This window comes from Cannabis sativa, chromosome 1 (assembly GCF_029168945.1).
Source record: "Cannabis sativa cultivar Pink pepper isolate KNU-18-1 chromosome 1, ASM2916894v1, whole genome shotgun sequence".
Lineage (NCBI taxonomy): Eukaryota > Viridiplantae > Streptophyta > Magnoliopsida > Rosales > Cannabaceae > Cannabis > Cannabis sativa.
In genome coordinates this window covers 2342154-2362138 of record NC_083601.1, presented here as the reverse complement: position 1 = coordinate 2362138, position 19985 = coordinate 2342154, and the positions used below count along the sequence as shown (strand labels likewise).

At 32.3% G+C, this 19985-nt stretch overlaps 1 pseudogene; it reads right to left on the bottom strand.

Annotated features, from left to right (window-relative positions):
* Positions 1-7574: 7574 nt before the first annotated feature.
* On the bottom strand, positions 7575-19575 carry LOC115707293 (expansin-B18-like; annotated as a pseudogene).
* Positions 19576-19985: the final 410 nt, after the last annotated feature.

Below are 19985 nucleotides of genomic sequence, written 5' to 3'. Positions count from 1 at the left end.
TAGTTATTAAAAAAATGATTAAAAAAATGATGAGTAATTATATAAAGTACTAATTTTTGTAAAAAAAATTATACTTTTTCGTTTAATAATATTTTTTTTTTATATATTTTTATGGTTTCTTGTCAAAACAACACGAAAACAATAAGAAAACTACATAAAAGTAACATGAAAATAACATATAAATAATATCAAAACAACAACAAAAAATAACATACAGATAAAAAAAATCAACAACAAATTAATATGAATTCAACATAAAAAACTGTATTTTTTATAAATAAAATCAAAAATTTGTAAAAATATTTAAAATTTCTTGAAACTGTATTTTTGCAATTTGTTTATCGTTTTTGTGTATTTGTGAAATCATCCCTAAAAAATAACACTTTTTTATAGCAAAAAAATAAAATAAATAAAAAAATAACACTTTTACTTGATTATTCAGTCATTTGCCAAACACAACTTTGTATTTTTTTTTAGATTAATTTGCAGCCAAATTTTCTATATTTTTATGTTTGTTACGATTTAACGCCTGTACTCAAAAAATTATGGCTATACTCCCTAAACTCGACAATCGTTTTGTTCTGTAGTCCTTCTATCCATTTTGATCCGTTAAGTGCCAAAGTGGTCTGCCACGGTGTACACAACCGTATAAGTGGTAAATTTCTATTGATCCACATAATGTTAATAATTTATATATTAAAAAAATAGTTTAAAATATTTAAAAATCAGAATAAAAAATTTAAAAAATAATAATTAATACTTTCTTTTTCTTAATCATGTTTCTTCTTCTTCTTCTTCGTTCTTCCTAAAAATCAAGCCCCCCAGCCCCACGAACCCCAACCAGAAATCGAACTCCAACCTAAAAATTGCACCCAAAAAATCTAATCCTAACCCAAATAATCCACATATAAATGACCCCAATCCAAAAAACTCTTACCCCAACCCAATAATACCTGCGATCATTGAATACAATAACACATTCATCATGACGTCTACTAGTGTTATTACATACCTCACTGTTAGTACGTCGTGAATTGGCAAGAGCCCGTGGTGGGAGGCTATTCTAGGTCTGATTCATCCGTACGACCTCATCTTGTAGAGCTCGCATCTGTTCCTACATTGTTGAGTATTGTGCTGTTGTCAGTTGCACCATACTCTCAACAGTATGGGTTGGTGTTATTTGTGGGAAATGCTAATGGTGGCTGCTAGCGTTGAAGTTTTCCCAACCAAACCTGAGAACTGTGGGAATAGATTTGGGGGACGGTGCTAGTGTGACCTACTCCTCCAAAAGTGGTGTCGACAATAGTGATTTTGTCGTTGGTAGTGAGGGTGTTATTCGTGCCTCCATTGATAACTCTGTTGTTATTGTTAGCATTCGCTTAGTTCGTAGCCATTGTGACCTTCTGTTGGAATTTATTTTACCAGGATCTTAGATCTACTCACAAGTATGTTGTTTAACATCCTAAATATGAACTTCTAAAACGATAATAAACAGATATAAAGTTTAGAAAACCTTACATTGGTTGCAACAGAATAATATGTCTCCTTCCACTCAGATCTCTAACAATTATATCCATTCTGTCGCAGAGTATCACCAAGATCTGAGTTCGAATGTCCTTCTCTTCAATTTGGATTCTTCACGATCTTCCAGACTATGATTGAGGTACCACTTGATGTGTGTGGGCACTACCCTATCACTCAAGGTATTCGAAATTAGAAGAGGAAAAGAGAGAGAGAGAGGGGTCGGCTATAGAAGGATAGTGAGTGGCTCAATTTTTTCTGAATGCAATCGTTTGAATTACTTGAAAAACTTAACTTTGGTGAGAGCCATCACTATCTATTTATAGGTAACCACTAGGTTTAGATTAGTAATTATTTAGCATTAAAATAATGAAAATATTAATTGTAAAAAGCCTCTCCAAGTGGCCGGCCATGGTGTTAATGGGCCCCACTTGGAATTTTGTAATTTTAACAATTTTTATTTCCATTTTTTCAAAAATGCCAATTTCTCAATTCTAACCATTTAAATGCCAAAAATAATTATTTATTAACTAAAATAAATTATTAAATAATATTGTCATTTAACATAATTATTAATTAGACATATAGAGTCTCTTAATTAATAAGTAGAACCTAGAATCTCTTTTCTTCACAATTTTGCTCTTGCTTAGTGAAAATTCATAAACTAGACATAGTCTAATTCTAGAATTATAATCGATTAACCAAAATCAATTATCTGAGTCTTACAAGCAGTATGGTTTCAACTAGAATGGGGACCATGGACCTATATTACTGAGCTTCCAATAAGCTGAACTGAATTTACAAAGTAAATTCCCTAACTTATTAATTCCTTGTTGAATCCACTTTTAGAACTTGGAATTGCACTCTCAATTATATAGAACGCTATATATGTTCCACCATATAGATACGCTATCACATTTATGTTGGAAATTATTTTACCAGGATCTAGATTTACTAACAAGTATGTTGGATTAACAACCTAATATGAATTCTAAAACAATGAAAATAAATACATATAAAGTTAGAAAACCTTACAGTGGGTGCAGCGGAATAATATGACTCCTTCCGTTCAGATCTCTAGCCCTTGATTCCTTTCTGTAGCAGAGCATCACCAAGATCTGAACCTGGATCTTCTTTTCTCCTTCTTTGATGCAGAAATTCCATAGTCTTCCATACTATGATTGAGATACCACTTGATGTGTGTGGGCACTACTCATTCACTCAAAGTTTCGAAATTTAGAGAGAAGAAAAGAAAGAGAGGCGTGTGAGGCTTTTTTCTGAGAGAAACAAAGTGATCAAAGATGTGTGTCTTAGTTTCCTCAAGCCAACACTTTCTATTTATAGAAAACCCTCTAGGTTTAGGTTAGAATTGTATGGCATTAAAATAATGGAAACTACAAATGGAATTTCCTATGCATAGGGCCGGTCATACAAAGGGTATTTGGGCCTCACTTTGCAACTTTCCCATTTTGTTATTTTCCATTCCCATTTTCTCAAAAATGCCAATTTTCTAATTTAACCTCTTAAATGCCAATTCTAATTATTTAATAACTTGGAAATAATTATCAAATAATATTGACATTTAATATATTTATTAATTTAGACATATAAAGTCTCTTAATCAATAAATAAACCTAAAATCTCTTTTCTTTACAATTTCGCCCTTGCTTAGTGAAAATTCATAACGTAGACATAGTCTAACTTTTAGAATTTTAATTGATTAATTAAAATCAATTAACTGAGTCTTACAAGCAGTATGGCCTCAACTAGTATGGGGACTATGGGTCTATATAACTGAGCTTCCAATAAGTCGAACCAAATTTACCAAGTAAATTCCCTAACTTATTAATTCCTCATTGAATCCACACTTAGAACTTGGAATTGCACTCTCAGTCATATAGAAACGCTCTATATGTTCCACGATATAGACACGTCATTAGTTATCCATTGTTATAACCCTAATGTGATCAATGATCCTCTATATAGATGATTTACACTGTACAGGGATTAAATTACCGTAACACCCTACAATGTATTTTATCCTTAAAACACTTAACCCTGTATAAATGATATTTCACCTAAGTGAAATGAGATCTCCACCATTTATCTTCGTTTGGTTAAGCTCGAAGGAAATCATCCTTTACTTCTATTTGCCAAATAGAAGCTATAGATTCCATATTTATGTTAGCGCTCCCACTCAATTGCATTACCGTGTTCCCAAAATGTACGTATCACCCTGATACAAAACTAGGCTTAACTAACAAATCAAAGAACACGAGTAACACTCTTGAAATTGAGTCTAACCATATCAGGATTTCGATCATGTGATCTAGGATCAACATGTGATATTGAATTGAATAGATATTACGGTAAATTTTAATATATCTAATCAAAGTTCAATATCGGTCCCTTCCGATGTATACTCCATACATCTGATACTGGTAAACTTTGCCAATGTCCTGGAAAGGACATAACACTTTTCCAAGGTGTAAGAATACCTATCGCTGATTATACCATGTCAGTCTAAATCCAGTGTTCTGACAAATCAGGGAATAAACTTTTGAACATATAATAAAGATTATATTCCACTGTGCTGACAACACTATAATCTTTAACCAACTCATATGTTCTGGACTTAAAAAGAATTCATACATTATATACATATAATCATGAAATAAATCATGTGAACCATGCAACATAAAAATGTTATTTCTGATCTTTATTAATAAGTAAATCTGATTATATGAAATGAGTTTTATTTAGGGCATAAAACCCAACAATTTAACCATCGTTATAATCTTAATTTTGATCAAAGATCCTCTATATAGATGATTTACACTGAGTAGGGATAAATTTACCGTTTCACCCCTCAATGTATTTTGCTCCTTAAAACACTTAGCTACATGTAAATGATGTTTTAGTGAACTAAAATATAATCACTGAAACAAGAGCTCTTCCATTTACTTCTATTTAACTAAGCTCGAAGGAAATCATCACTTGATTCTAAACAGCTATAGAAGCTATAGATTCCATATTTATGTTTAGCGCTCCCACTCAATCATACTATCATGTTCCCAAAATGTACGTATCACCCTTACCCAAAAGTAGGCTTAACTAACAAATCAAAGAACATGAATAACACTCCTGAGATTGAGCCTAAGCATATCAGGATTTAGATCTTTTGATCTAAGATTAACTAGTGATATTGACTTAGAAAGATAAAACGGTAAGTATTATAATATCTTAACTAAGATCAATATCGGTCCAGTCCAATGTATACTCCATACATTCAAAACTAGTATACTTTACCAATGTTCTGGAAAGATCATAACACTTATTCAAAGTGTAAGTACACTTCATCGTTGATTATCACATCAGTGTAAATCCAAAACACTGATGAAACAGGGACTTAGTCTTTTGAATCATATAATCACAATCATATTCCACTGTGTTAACATCACTGTAATTGTGAATGAATATATATTCTGGACTTAACAGATTTTGTGCATATATTAAACCATAAGCATGAAAACTACATGTTAACATAAATCACTTCTAATTCTCTTATTGATAACATATCAGATTAGATTGTAATGGGTTTTATTTAGGGCATAAAATCCCAACACCTTCCTCTAAAGTCACAGAAGTATTGCTTGAAATTTATTTCCAAAGACGACGCCAAATATTGTCAAAATAAAATAGACAACACCAAAAACTATGAGTATTCTTGATAAACAATAACACTCACTTATAGAACTGCGAATATTGACCTAGAGTGGCAAATACTCAAAGATAAAATGCGAGTAAGGAAATAAAAATAGTAAAAACAGTAAAAACATGCCAAACGAACCCAAAGATTCTAACAAAATGATTTGACAAAGATTTTGTAGATAAGATGCTATATCATAATTGTTGGGCTTTGTGCCCTAAATAAAATTCTATTTCAATGTAATATTTTTTATTCAATTATCAATAAAGAAACATATTTCTTTTCATTACTTGTTTAATGTGTTATTTGGTTCATGTGATCATTTATATGTTTATTTGATTTATAAATTCATCCAAATCCTTATCACATTGATATTCTTGTTTATTGTGTCGTCAGCACAGTGGAGAATAATCAAGATTGTGTGATTAAATGTATTCCTATGATTTATCAGTACATAGGGTTTAACTGATAGGATAATCTACAATATAGTTTACTTGCACATTAGATAAGTGCCTTGTCCTTTTAGGACATTGGTTAAAGTAAGCTTGGGTTGGATGCATGGAGTATGCATTGAAAGGGACCGATATTGATCTTGAACTAGATATGATAAACTTACCGTAATATCTATTCAATTCAATATCCTAGATCAAATGATCTCAATCCTGAGATGGTTAGGTTCTAGTTCAGTTGTATTATTTGTGTTCTTAAATCTATTTGTTAAAGTCAACCAAATGGTTCTTCTCGTAACATATAGATTAAGAACATGGTAGTTCGATTGAGTGGGAGCGCTAATCATAGATACATAATCTATAGCTTTTATCCAGATAAGAAGTCAAACAATGATTTCCTTCGAGCTTGGCTTAATAGAGATAAATGGTTGAGTACTCATTTTAGTGATTATATTAGTTCATTGAAATATCATTTATTGGTAGCTAAGTGTTTTAAAGATAAAATACATTGAATAGTGTAACGGTAAATTAATCCTTATTCAATGTAAATCATCTATAGAGGATCATTTGGGATAATAACAAATAAATAATCTCATAGTGTATCTATATCGTGGAACATATAGAACGTTCTATATAATTGAGAGTGTGATTCTAAATCTATAGTGGTGCAAAGATGAATTAATAAGTTATAGAATTTACTTGGTAAATTCTATATCTGCTTATTGGAAGTTCAGTTATATAAGCCCATGGTCCCCATACTAGTTGAGACAAACTGCTTGTAAGACCCAGTTAATTGATTTTAATTAATCAATTATGATTCTAAAGTTAGACTTTATCTAGCTTATGAATTTTTACTAAGATATGACTTGATTGTGAAGAAATAGAATTTTAGGGTTTATTTGTTAACTAAGAAACTTTATTGAGTCTAATTAATAGATAATATAAATGACGATTTTATTTGATAATTAATTTAATTATTTAATACATAGTTTTGACAATTATAAGATTGAAAGTACAAAAAGTGGTATTTGTAAAAAATAGATAAATGATTGAGAAAAATAGCAAAAATAGAACTAGTGATGGACCCACATAAGGGGCTGGCCACTTAACCCTATTTTGCTCTATTTTTATCGTTTTTTTATTCCAAATATTTTAAATCAGACTATGATCATTATAATTAGGGACGGTGAATTTTTGCGGTTAAGAAAATGAAGTTTTAAAATTATGTTTACTAAAATTTGACCAAAATAAAGTTCATGGTATCATTATGTTCGATTTTTTCACAATACAGGGTCTAAACTATTATTTGAATAAATAAATAAATAGCTGGTTCGATAACTTTTTAAATGACTAGTGCAGTATATTGTTAGTGTTTAAATTATAAAACTTATTTGAAGTTGAAATATCTAATTTAATATAATTTTGTGTGACATTTTATGTTTGGAGAAAAAGTTTGTAAAATTGCATAAAAGTTTTCATATTAAAGGTAAAGAGAAGGCCCAAAGAACATTCCCAAAACATGAAATTTAGCCCAACTCCTCTAACTATCTCAAACCCTTTTCTCACATTTCAGTCTTTGGTCAATTTAAAGCCAGGTTTCCAAATGAGAGATTATCAGATCAGATCCATTAATTCAGCACCTCGTGGGCTTAAAGCATCTTTTCAATTCAGTTATTGTTTTATGGGTTGTTAACTTCAAAAATCAATACGCCCATTACCACATTCATCTTCACAAACGGGGCATATGATAACAAACAAAGAAGAGGAAATATCCATAGTTAGGCTCTAATAATGATGCCTTAAACATCATTACCTATATTTTATAAAAATTATTATATTAAGTTATGTAAAACATTATACTTAATTATATCAATAATAATATAACACCTTACATGGTAATAGAATATCTAGTACATTTTAACATTTCTCATATAATAATGATAATAAGCAGTAGAGTTACACATGACCTTTATACAACAGATCATTACACGATCAATTAAGCTTCTGATAATAATAATAATAAGGATAATAGGATTAAAAATTAACGTAGGATGTATAAGTGGCACCAGGCATCCAGCCATGAGGGATTACATCTGTGGCGACAATAGTGCGGCCAGAATATCCTGAAGTGAGCCTTAAGGAGAGAGGTGGGTGGAGCTGTGAGGCAGCGTCAAATTTCCAAATGGCACCCCATGATTGTTGCATGGGTCGCCATGTTTGGGATGAAGCGTCCTTTAACTCCACACCTGCAAGGTCACCATCTCCGCCTTCCAACACAATCGCGCTCGCAAAGTAGTTCGAGTTCGAACCTCGCTCAACGTGGAATTCTATGCCTTTTCCTGAGTAGTCACACGCCACCCTGAAAACAAAAACATTATTTTTTTACAAGAATTAGGTCCACTTAATTTGGATGCATCATTAGACTGGATAAATTGTCCAATCAAATATTTGGACAGGTGTGAATATGTTTAAAATTTATAGTAGTGTGGAATAAATAATCTGCAGGTGAGATTTTTTTTTTGTTATCATTTTCTTTTAAATATTGTTTCTATTATCGTTTTCCTTAAAATTTTTATTCATAATGTTGGTAGTGATGTAAAAAATAAAGTGCAAGGTGTTATGTCAAAATTATTGAGTAGCTAGCATTGACAAAGAGTGGTTTGACTCTTTATAAAAATTTATTATAGATTGTATAGAAAAGGAGAATACTCATGCTTATTAATTAAAAAGGTGCTGCTAGGATTTAATATTTTGTGTTTTGAATGAATTTTTCGATTCAACAAAAAAATAAATTAAAAATTAATTAATTAATTTTATAAATATTCTAAATTTAAAAAGAATTTACAAATTTATTTACATATTTTTTTATATCAAAAACTTATTTACTAAAATTTGTAAAAAATATATAATATTGGATTTAACCCTAAATAATCTTTTAAAATTTAAAATAATATTAATTAAACAAGAAATACTTAATTTATTCAAAGAGAAATAATATAGTACTATAATTATATATTCTCTTTAAATCATTACAAATGTGGTACTAGAATTTTATATTCTCTTTAAATTATTAAAAATATTTACATCAAATTTAAAATTTATAATTTTTTTATCATTCAAATATTTTTTATTACATGAAATCATGATACATTATTATATTACAAATAAATTTAGTTATAAGTGTCATATATATATATGGGTATGCTCTTAATGGGTATTACCCATGTATGGGTATTTTATTCTTGACCATTGGATCAAATATTCAATGGTTGATATTTATAATCATTAATTAAATATTAAAAAATTAATATTTCCTATTTTGTTATTCTCTATATTCCTAAAATAGATAAAACTATTAATAGAAATAAAAAAAATTTATAAATGGAATTATTATTTAAAAAATAAAACACACTAAAAAACTAACAAACTATTTTTTTTAATAAAAATCATTTTAAAGATTAAAAAAAAAAAAAGTGTATATTTATCTTTTTATAAAATTTCTTTAAACTAGAATTCTAAATTGCATTACTGAAAAACAAAAAAATAATAATTTTAAGCTTTAAACTGTAATACATATAAAATGTATAAGATTTTTTCTAAACCTAAAATCTTTAATTTTATAATAATTAATAATTATTTATATGTTTTTATTTTTCTTAAAAATACTTGAGCTTACCAAATCTATAAGAACAAAACCAATGAAGAAAATTTTAACAAAAAAAAAAAAATGAAGGAAGAACAAAGTGTCATAAACATTATTGAATAATGGCAATTACCAACACAAGAATTTCAACACAAAAAATTATATTTGACCCTTAGACAAGATTATCATCTTTCAATCCTAAAAATATAAATAATGAACAACACCTCATTAGTTATTCTAGGAGAATGATGCATGGTACTATCAAAAAAATCATTGGATGATAATAATATTTCTCTAACAATGATAGCCTAAGTAAGAACTAAGAAGTATTGTAGCGTTTTATTTTTAAGAGTATGAATAATATTAGGACAATTGGATTCCACAATCAAGCTCTTATTCTCCTAATAAAAAAACACATTAATAGACATGTAAATGATTTTTAGTTTTACAATAATAAATTATTAATATACTCACAATTTCATAAAATAATAAAGTAGTAATTTTAATTAATTTTTAAAAATAATTTATAATTTTTTTTTTCAAACTACTAATTGTAATTATTATTTCCAATTTTATAAAAAATAAATATAATTTTTTTAAAAAAATAATTGTTAGAAACTTACCATAAAAAGTTATTAAATTGTTACCTTATTAATTTTTTTTAGTTCCCATCAATGGGTATTACCCATTAAGATGTGTTCCATATATATATATATATTTACATACATATTTAATAACATTATGATATATTTTTTTTTTTGAAAGAATTTTTATTAAAACCAAAACAACAAACTACAACTCAAAAGGATGATCAGCCTTACAAAACTTGACTAACCAATCCGGGAAGGAGTTGTAATAAGAAAAGGAATTTTTGTCGGCTAGACATTTCCTAGCTAACAAATTTGCACATTCATTATTGGTTCTTTTTACATGAATTATATTTACATGAGTGAAGCTTTCCAGCAAAGTTTTGATCTTGTGAATGATGGTGCTGTCAGCAGTGAGGCTTCGATTCTTGCTTGTGATTTCTTCCACCAGCAGCCGGCAATCGGACTGGATTCAAAATGACTGATCTCAGTTGCAGGGAGGTTGTTCAAAGCTTCCCAAAGCGCCCAGGCCTCAGCCGTTTTGGGAGAACAGCAGCTGTGCAAATAGCTCATACCAGCAGAGATCAGTTGACCATCAGCCCTTCTCCAAATGAAACCGATTCGTACTCCTGGGGTATTATCTACAACTGCAACATCACAATTCACACAAATGCTACCACTAGCAGGGGGTATCCATTTTACCTGATTAGAATTTCGATTAGCTTCATGGATTGTTGCAGGAACCGCCTCTGTATGGCCATTTGGGTAGGCGGAGAAGACCCAGTTCAGGAGTTGCTGTTTATTCATACAAGGGAGTTGATTCCACTTCCTGTTTCTATTCTCCCATATGGCCCATAAAATTTTTATGGTATCCTCAAAATCCTGCTTGTTAATGATTTGCTCAAGAGACTTCAAAATATCAAACATAGACCCCTCTCCCAATTTGGAAGCTTGTTTGTACCAAGGAAGGAGTTTCCAAATACATTTAACTTTGTCACAACTCCATAAAGCATGGGTAAGAGTTTCATCATACCTTGTACACAATTCACATCTCGTATTGACCTCCATACCTCTTTGCTTTAAGTTCATCTTTGCTGGCAGCCAGTTGTGGCAAACTCTCCACCCAAAAAGTTTCATCCGAGGAGGTAGGTGTAAACTCCATATCATTTTCCACCACTTCTGAATGTCAGTCATGTTGGAGCACCTAGTGGGGTTAAGATTCAACTCCCTACCCACCCTATAGCCACTTTTGACTATATATTGGCCATTAGGGGTAAAGGGCCAAAATAGAGTGTCTTCCATATATAGATCAATGGGAATGCCTTGTATCCAAGGTATGTCATCTTTGTGGAAGTGTTTGTCGATCTCCGCCATGTTCCAATTCCCATCCCAAGTAATGAACTTATGAAGCTTGGTGTGGGGTTGGAGATTAGGAAATTGAGATAAAGTGGCTGCTTGAGGTCTCAGGAGCCATTTGTCTTCCCACACTTTAATTTCTTTACCATTTCCTACCCTCCATCTAGCTCCTTCCTTTAAGATGTTTCTACCCCAACAAATTCCCTTCCAAACACAAGAAGCCCCCGGAGGACAACCCGCCTCCATGAACGAAGTATTAGGATAGTAACTATTCTTCAAAATTCGGGTAAGAAGGGAGTGAGGGTTATGAAGAAGCCTCCACCCTTGTTTAGCCAAAAGGGCTTGATTGAATTCAGTTAAGCTTCGGAAACCAAGACCTCCCTCCTCCTTTGGTATGCATAACTTGTCCCAAGTACTCCAATGGAGTTTTTTATGTTCTTTCGTATCTCCCCACCAGAAATTGGCAGCCAAGGAATGAAGAGTCTTTATTAGCTTCTTTGGGAGCCGAAAACAGCTCATGGTATAACTTGGAATCGCTTGAACCACAGCTTTTATTAAAATTTCTTTCCCGGCCTGAGAGAACATGGAGGATTTCCAACCTTTAAGCTTGCTCCACACTTTTTCTTTTATTACTTCAAAGACTTCTTGCTTCCGTCTTCCCACAAAGCTTGGAAGACCTAAATATTTTGCATGGTGTGAAACAACTCGAACCCCCAATCTGGTTGCTAAAGTTTGTCCCTGAGTGGAAGAAATTCTCTTGCCCATGCTTACTTCGGACTTCTCTAAGTTTACTTGCTGACCCGAGAGCTGTGAGTATTGTTGTAGGATAAGTTTCATTGTACCGCATTCATTCTCCTTTGCCTCAAGGAAAACAAAGCTGTCATCGGCGAAGAATAAATGCGACACTTTGATTCTCTCTTTCCCAAATTGAACCCCATGAATCTTTCCCGCTCTTTCGGCTTCATGAATAAGACACGAGAGACCTTCCGAACAGAGAAGGAAGAGATATGGGGAAAGCGAATCTCCTTGGCGAAGACCTCGGGTAGGTTGGAAGTTCCCAATTCTTTCTCCATTAATGATGACCGAAAAGGACACACTTTCCACACATCTCATTACTTTTTCTATCCATTGTTCCTCATAACCCAATCCCCTCATCATTGTTCGAAGGAAATTCCATTCCACTCTATCATATGCTTTAGACATATCCAATTTCAGCGCCATTTTCCTTCCATTCCCAAACCTTTTAGTCCTCATACAATGGAGACTTTCGAATCCGATGATAGCGTTGTCTTGAATTAGCCTACCCCCCACAAAGGCACTTTGTTCCTCCGAAATGACTTGATGCATGCTTGTTTTCATTCGGCCAGCAAGGCATTTAGCTACAATTTTATAAATCACATTACATAAACTGATTGGGCGGAATTCTGACATTTGGGTGGGCTTTGAAATCTTGGGGATGAGGCAAATGAGTGTATCATTGATGTCCTTTATCGGCATCCCTTCATTTAATATTCCTAAGCAAACTTTTGAGACTTCTTCACCGATTATGGACCAATATTTTCTGTAGAAAAGGCCTGGTAACCCGTCGCTGCCTGGTGCTTTTTGTGGATGAATATCTCGCATGGCCTTGAACACCTCCTCCTTAGTGAAAGGCTCCAACAAATAGTCATTTGTAGCTTGTGAAACACGATGCGGGATGACTCTTTGGAACTCTTCCAACTCCTCTTGATTAGGCGGGTGGGAAGTAAATAACTGCTTGAAATAATCACATGCCACCTTTCTCATATTTTGATTTCCCGTAATCCATTGGAGCCGATCATCTATCAAGCCTTTGATGGTATTTTTTGCTTTCCTATTACTTGCCTTCCTATGAAAAAACTTTGTGTTCTTGTCCCCTTCTTTCAGCCATAAAGCTCGACTTCGTTGCTTCCAAAATTTCTCCTCTTTGTCAAGCCAAACATTTTGTTTTCTTTCTAAGTCTTGCAGATGTTGCCAATCCTTAGCATTAGTACTTCGGGATAACAAGGAGATTTTATCTTCATATTCCTTTAGGTTCCTTGACATCTCTTGCCTCTTAGACTTATTCCATTGTTGTAAATCCATCCCAATCTGTCCCAGCCGAGTCTTCAGCCCCTTTGTACTCATATTCTGCTTGTTTTTTTACCCAGGCCGATTGCACTATTTGAGTACACTCTTCGTCCTCTGCCCAAGCACTTTCAAAGTGGAATCTAGTTCTCCATCTTGTCGCATGTTGCATTTTCAAATGGGGATCATGGTCCATTAAAAGTAAAGGACAATGATCCGAATTTGTACGATCCAAATGACGAACTTTCATAGACGGGAACATATCAAACCAATCTGAATTACCACATACCCGATCGAGTCTTTCAAAGATAAGATCATTTTTCCTCCCATTACACCATGTATAATCATTCCCCTCATAGCCCACATCTCTCAAATGACATCTATCCAAAGCCTTCCTAAAGTTGTTAATAAGATACGTCGGTTTAGGAAGGCCTCCCAACTTCTCTTTTTGGCTCAAAATCTCATTGAAATCCCCTCCAACAACCCAAGGTCCAATATACATTCTGCTTAGCCGTTTTAGGAGCTTCCATGAGTGAAAACGTTGACTCGGATCTGGGTCGCCATAGAAGCCAGTAAAACGCCACCATTGTCCATTCTCAATTCTAATGAAAGAATCGATATGGAACTGAGAGTATGAGAGAACCTGGGCTTCTATGTCCATAGACCATAATAGGATGAGGCGCCCACTCTTTCCACGAGCTTCTACCGTAAAGCACCCAAAGAACCCCAACTTGACTCTCAAAGCCTCTGCCCTCACAGCATTAATTTTAGATTCTGAAATGAAAACTACTTTCGGAGTGTATTGATTCACCAGGGAAGTTAGGGAACGCACCGTCCAAGGGTTCCCCAACCCTTGGGCGTTCCAAATTAAGAGATTCATGGTTGTAGGCGACCCTGAATTTCAGGGTTCGCCTCTTCCATGATCGGAGTGACTGCCAAATCTCCTAAAGGAGAAATGTTAGTTACTTTGTTTTCCATCTTCCCTTTTCGAGCTTTGGAATCTTTCTTAACTGCTACCCTTCTCCGAGTTTCTTTTGCAATGTTTTTCGAGCTGCTTCCCACTGCAAATGGTGTAGATCCATCCAAAACCAGGGCATCTTGTGTGTATGAAACCGGGACATTATAAAGATCTTGATCCTGGGTTTCTTTGGCCAAAATTGTGGCTGATTTTTTCAGCTTCCCGTACTCAGAATCTCCGTAATCTTCCACAATTCGACGCTTTCCACGGCTACCATCTTCACATCGTTTCTGTACATCCTCTTTCCCATCATTCCCAGCCTTTACACTAATATTCTGTGGTGACTATTGAGAGTTCTTGTCCATATTCTGCTGTAGCTGGTTGTGATCAAGACCCCCAGTACTTACCACTTCCATAGTATCACACATAGGAACAGAGTTGCTTATGGTATTCCTTCCCTAATTAGATGTTGGTGCTTGCCTTGCCTCTTCTAAAGTATCAAACCTCTCCTTTCCTTGTCTATTTCCCATTAGGCCTTCTCTACCTCCATTATCTACCTTGAGCCATTTGCCATACGCAGCAGTATCTTCCTTCCCTTCCTCATGGATAATGATTGGTTCTTGATGACAATCTTTGTGGCTGTGCCCAATTCTTCCACTTAAAGCACATAAATGGTAGTTCTTCATATTGGAATGCAATCCAATGTTTCTTTCCTTCCCAGGGAAGACTAAAACCAGGACACACAGGTTTGTGGATAGACATCCATATGCGAAAGCGAAAAAATTCATCAGCAACCATTTTAGACACATCTGAATTGTACACCGAAATCACTTCCCCTGCCTTTGCTGCCATTCTTGTTGTGTTCTTTGTAGTCAGAAGATCCGTTGGAACTCCCCAGGCCCGACCCCATATAGGAAAGCTAGTCAAATCATTCTTCCAAGATTCATTTGAATTCTCCATTTTCCCCAAAATTAGCACCCCATTAGATAAATACCATGACATTTTAGATAGTATTCTACTTTGAATTAACTCAGAAGCAAATGTAAAAGATAAGAAAAGACCTGAATCAATCTTCTCTTTGATCTTGATATTCCATTCACCCTCCTTTAATCGCCATATCCCTCCCAGCACCTTCTTGAGGAAACCCCTACTGTGATCAGATTTCGTACAGAGGCGACCCCGTAAGTTGTATCTTGCGATCGTGATAGATAAGCTTTTGTCCACTTTCCATTCTTCATCTTCATCCGTGACTTGAAGATTATGAGTTTTCTTTAGAATTTCCTCCATTGTAGAGCTTATTACCTCAATCCCAGAGAACGGGAACCCTTCGAACACGAGGGAAGAAGACAGGGACAAGGCTGAGCCGAACCCTAGCAGAGCGGGAAAAAAATAACATTATGATATATTATTTTTCAAGAATATAATTTTTTATTTTAAAAATTTATTATTTTATAATTCAATTTTTTTTATTTAAATTTAAATTTTTTTCATTTATTATTAAAATATACTTAATTTTGATTGAATTTTAAATTATTATTATTATTAAAAATAATGATTTAGTCTATTCTAAAATTAAATACAAAATTACTTTCCACATAAACCTATTGAGTCCAATCCAATCTAATTATTTTCAGTCCAATCTTGAATTCCGAAAATGCCCTTAATAGCTTACAAAATAAATGCATATATGTATGCAATGTAGAGGAATTTTATAGTGGCACCGGTGTTGTTAATTATCTTTTTCCAATATATTTATAATTAGGGTTATTTGGGGCAGAATTTTTTAATCCTTACGTTTTTGTTATACATAACCAGCCAATAAAAAAAATTGGCAATAAAATTTATGAAACTATAAAAATTGTTAGCAAATTTAAAGTGTCCCTACTTAATATATATATTATAACCATTTTTTTTTAAACTTTAAATTGACATATCAAAATCAGATTTCAAAATAGGATTTTTATTATATATATGTTTTTGAACGTGTGTAATTTATTAAATTTGTAATATAGTAATTATTGAAAAATTCAACGAGAGACATCATATTTGTTCTTATCAAAGCTTTATCAATTTTTCCCTATATGAGTACATTGTAATTATAGTAGACAATTTGCATATGTTTTGAAAAAAATAGAATAATGTATCATATCAAAAATAAATTTTAAGTATTTAACTGCACATATACAAGTTACTTTTTGAATTCTATTTTCGACATCGATTTTTTTTTTAAATTTTCTAAAATTAATGAAATGCCTACAAAAACTATAATGTATGCCAAAAAAAAAAAAACAAATAATAAATAAAAAGAAACATAAATGTACTTTTCCCGTATGAACAAAAATTATAGTGTTCCTTGTTCTAAGGCTAATTAGGATTTTTGCCCCCTGAATTTTGACATGTAACAAATCATGTTCCCTGAACTTTTAAGATCGTTAAAAATGTCCTTGAACTATTTAGATGGTTGGATTTAAGGACTTTTTTCTAATTTTAGTAAAAAAGTCTAACATGGATGAAAGTCAGGGGCCATGATTTAGTACATGTCAAAGTTCGAAGGGCATGATTTGGTAGATATCAAAGTGTGGGGAGCATGATTTAGTATATAAACAATCATACAAGTAGTAAAATTGAATGAAATTAGACAAAAGTCCTTAAATCCAACAATCTCAATAGTTCAGGGGGCATTTTTAACGACTTTAAAAGTTCAGGGGACATGATTTGGTACATGTCAAAGTTCAAGGACAAAAATCCTAATTAGTCTAAAAGTAATATTGATTGGTGTTATTATGCATATGCGTACGTACGTACCGTGCATATTGAATCTCTAAGACTCCAATGCCTCGTAGTTTGTGTTCTTGGTCAGGAAAAGCCATGGCACCAAAAGACGATCCACTCAGGTCGAAACCGAAGAGACATCCCGGGCATACATCTGTTATTACTACTCAAACCGCTTTCCCTGAACAATATGGGCTTTTTGTACACTTCACCTATACATATATATATTTATATATTACTAAATACTATTTGGTATACATAAAGTAATTAACCATATCTTCTTTTAGACTAACTGAAAAAACTAATTCATTCAAATAAAACAACACCAAGTCAAGCCACAAAATAGAGTAATTAATGATAGAAACAAAGAGTTCTATACCCTTCCAAAACTATAACACAGAGGCAGCCCATGCAGTAATACGGTGTGAGCTGCCTCGACATTAGCTCTAGGGAGCCAAACTATATTACACCATAAATTAGACCAACTGCTAATGAAAATAAATTCAAGAGAAATGTTAAAAGGTATACTAATAATAGCACTTTTCAAGCTATTATATCCTTATTAGTATAATTATGTATTGGGTCTCATGTATAATTAATATATTAAACTTTATGGAATACTTATAAATAATTGCAAGATACCACCTCTACGTACGGTGTTCATTAAACTGCTCACACCACACAAACTGTCCGCACCGCACTACACCACATAAAAAATACAGTTTGAAATCCTTTGCAGTGCGGTTGCAGTTTATAATTTTCCCAAACCGCATGTAGCGGTTCGCGGTTTTGAATTTATTAATAGCGATTCAAATCGCACCGCTCTATATAATACAAAGTTACTAATTTTTACTGTTAATCACATTCTTGATTCTGTTACTTGATACAGTTAGTTAGTTATTACTGTTTGTATTTTCAGTTTTTCTGTTATCCTCTTGTACCCTTGAATTGCTATATAAATAAAGCTTGAGCTACTCAGTTGAGTAAGGCTCCTAATTCTTTCATTTCTGCTTGTTCTGTTTTCCACTTTCTTTGCTCTGGTTTCTGCCATTTCTGCCCTGAAGGTATCTACCTTCTACATTTACATTATAAATTTTTATTCTTTTTTCAGAACAAATATACATTATAATAATATATATAAATTGTATTTTTTTTTATAGAGACAATTGATTTGATGATTAGTATATATGTTATGATATTAAAATTTTAATAAGTTTTTTTTGTATTGTTAAAATTTTATAGATTGGTTTTAAATTTTTATTATAATGTTAAATAATGATGATAGTGTAAATCACTTAAACTGCACCGCACCACACCGTATTTTTACAGTGTAGTTTTTACAGTTGCCGTTTGAGAAATTAAAAAAACCGCATCTACGGTTTGGTTGTTGAATTTTTTTTTACTTATATCACGTGCACTATATAAACGCCCCTACTCTACGTGATGCTTGACATATACACGGTTCCTAATAACAATGCTGATTACATATTAAAGACAGCCTTGTTGGTCCAGAAAATAAAAGTAATTGGTCACGATATATATAGCATGCATACATCTATTTATTACAAAATGATTTTATTTTATATATGAATAATTGAAGAGAAAAATCAGCGTAATTATGATATGCATATATTAATAATATTAACCTGATAGCAGGCTCCACATTCTTTGCCAGAGTTATAGAGAGACGAGGTTACTGCAGTAATCATGGAGGAGAATGGATATTGTGATACCAAATTCCCGTACCCACAAGATCCTCCTGCATATATATATATAATATACCCATCAAACTCTATTCGATCACTCACGTACAGTGTACTTGTACACCAAAATAACTATATATAGCAATGTCTTCTTTATTATGAGACGAATTTTCGTCATAATTATTAAACTTGAGTAAAGTTAGTAAAAATTAATTTAATTTTGTTCATCTTTTATTTTGTAGATCAAATATTAATTAAGATTAATGCTGATTGCAGGCATCACAATCATCTCATTTTCTACATGTATAATTTATATATTACTCCTCGTATATATAATTGATATAAATATATTATGGTTCATATGTCTATAATTTATTTCATATATATATATATATAACGCTTTTATAATAATAATAATAATAATAATAATAATAATAATAATAATAATAATAAAAAAAAAAAAAACTATAAGGATTCAATTTTTCTCTCCACCTTCATCACAAATAATAATAATAATAGACTTGCTAGCGTATATATATATATATATATATATATGTATATACCATCAGTTCCGGCACCATTAAGGCTGCCGTACCATGTTGCACCGGCGGTCGACCAATAAGGGGCAGTGTCAAAGGCTGACAAGTTACGGTTAAACCCTAAAGAAAGCTCAACGTAGCAAAAACATTATTGCTACAATTAACGATTGCTTGATAAGAGCCATGACTATATATAGCCACTTTCTTCAATATTTCTATACTAGTTTATACTTCCAATTACAAACCTACCCATATTTATAGTGAAAAAATCTTACAAAGGCCATATTGTGCGTTGCTATATCATATAGAGCTATACAGTCCACGTAAGTACATTACTTTTTTTTTTTTTTTTTTTTGAATAATTCAAATAACTGATCGATCGAGATTTGAAAAAATTGTAACAACATTTGCTTTGCAGTGATAGTATCTTTTACAGAAAATATATAAGAGAATAATTAATTAAGTCCGGTAGCTAGACATGCATGTAGATATATATATCATATGGATGAAGTTATAAATATTATAATGGTAAGAATATAGACACGATAATACAATGTAAATGTGCAATTAATCTGTGTTAACTAATGTGATCTTTACATAAAAATGAGCATGTTATTAGACGTGCTGCATGTCTAACATATTATATTGATGTAGTGTGTTGTG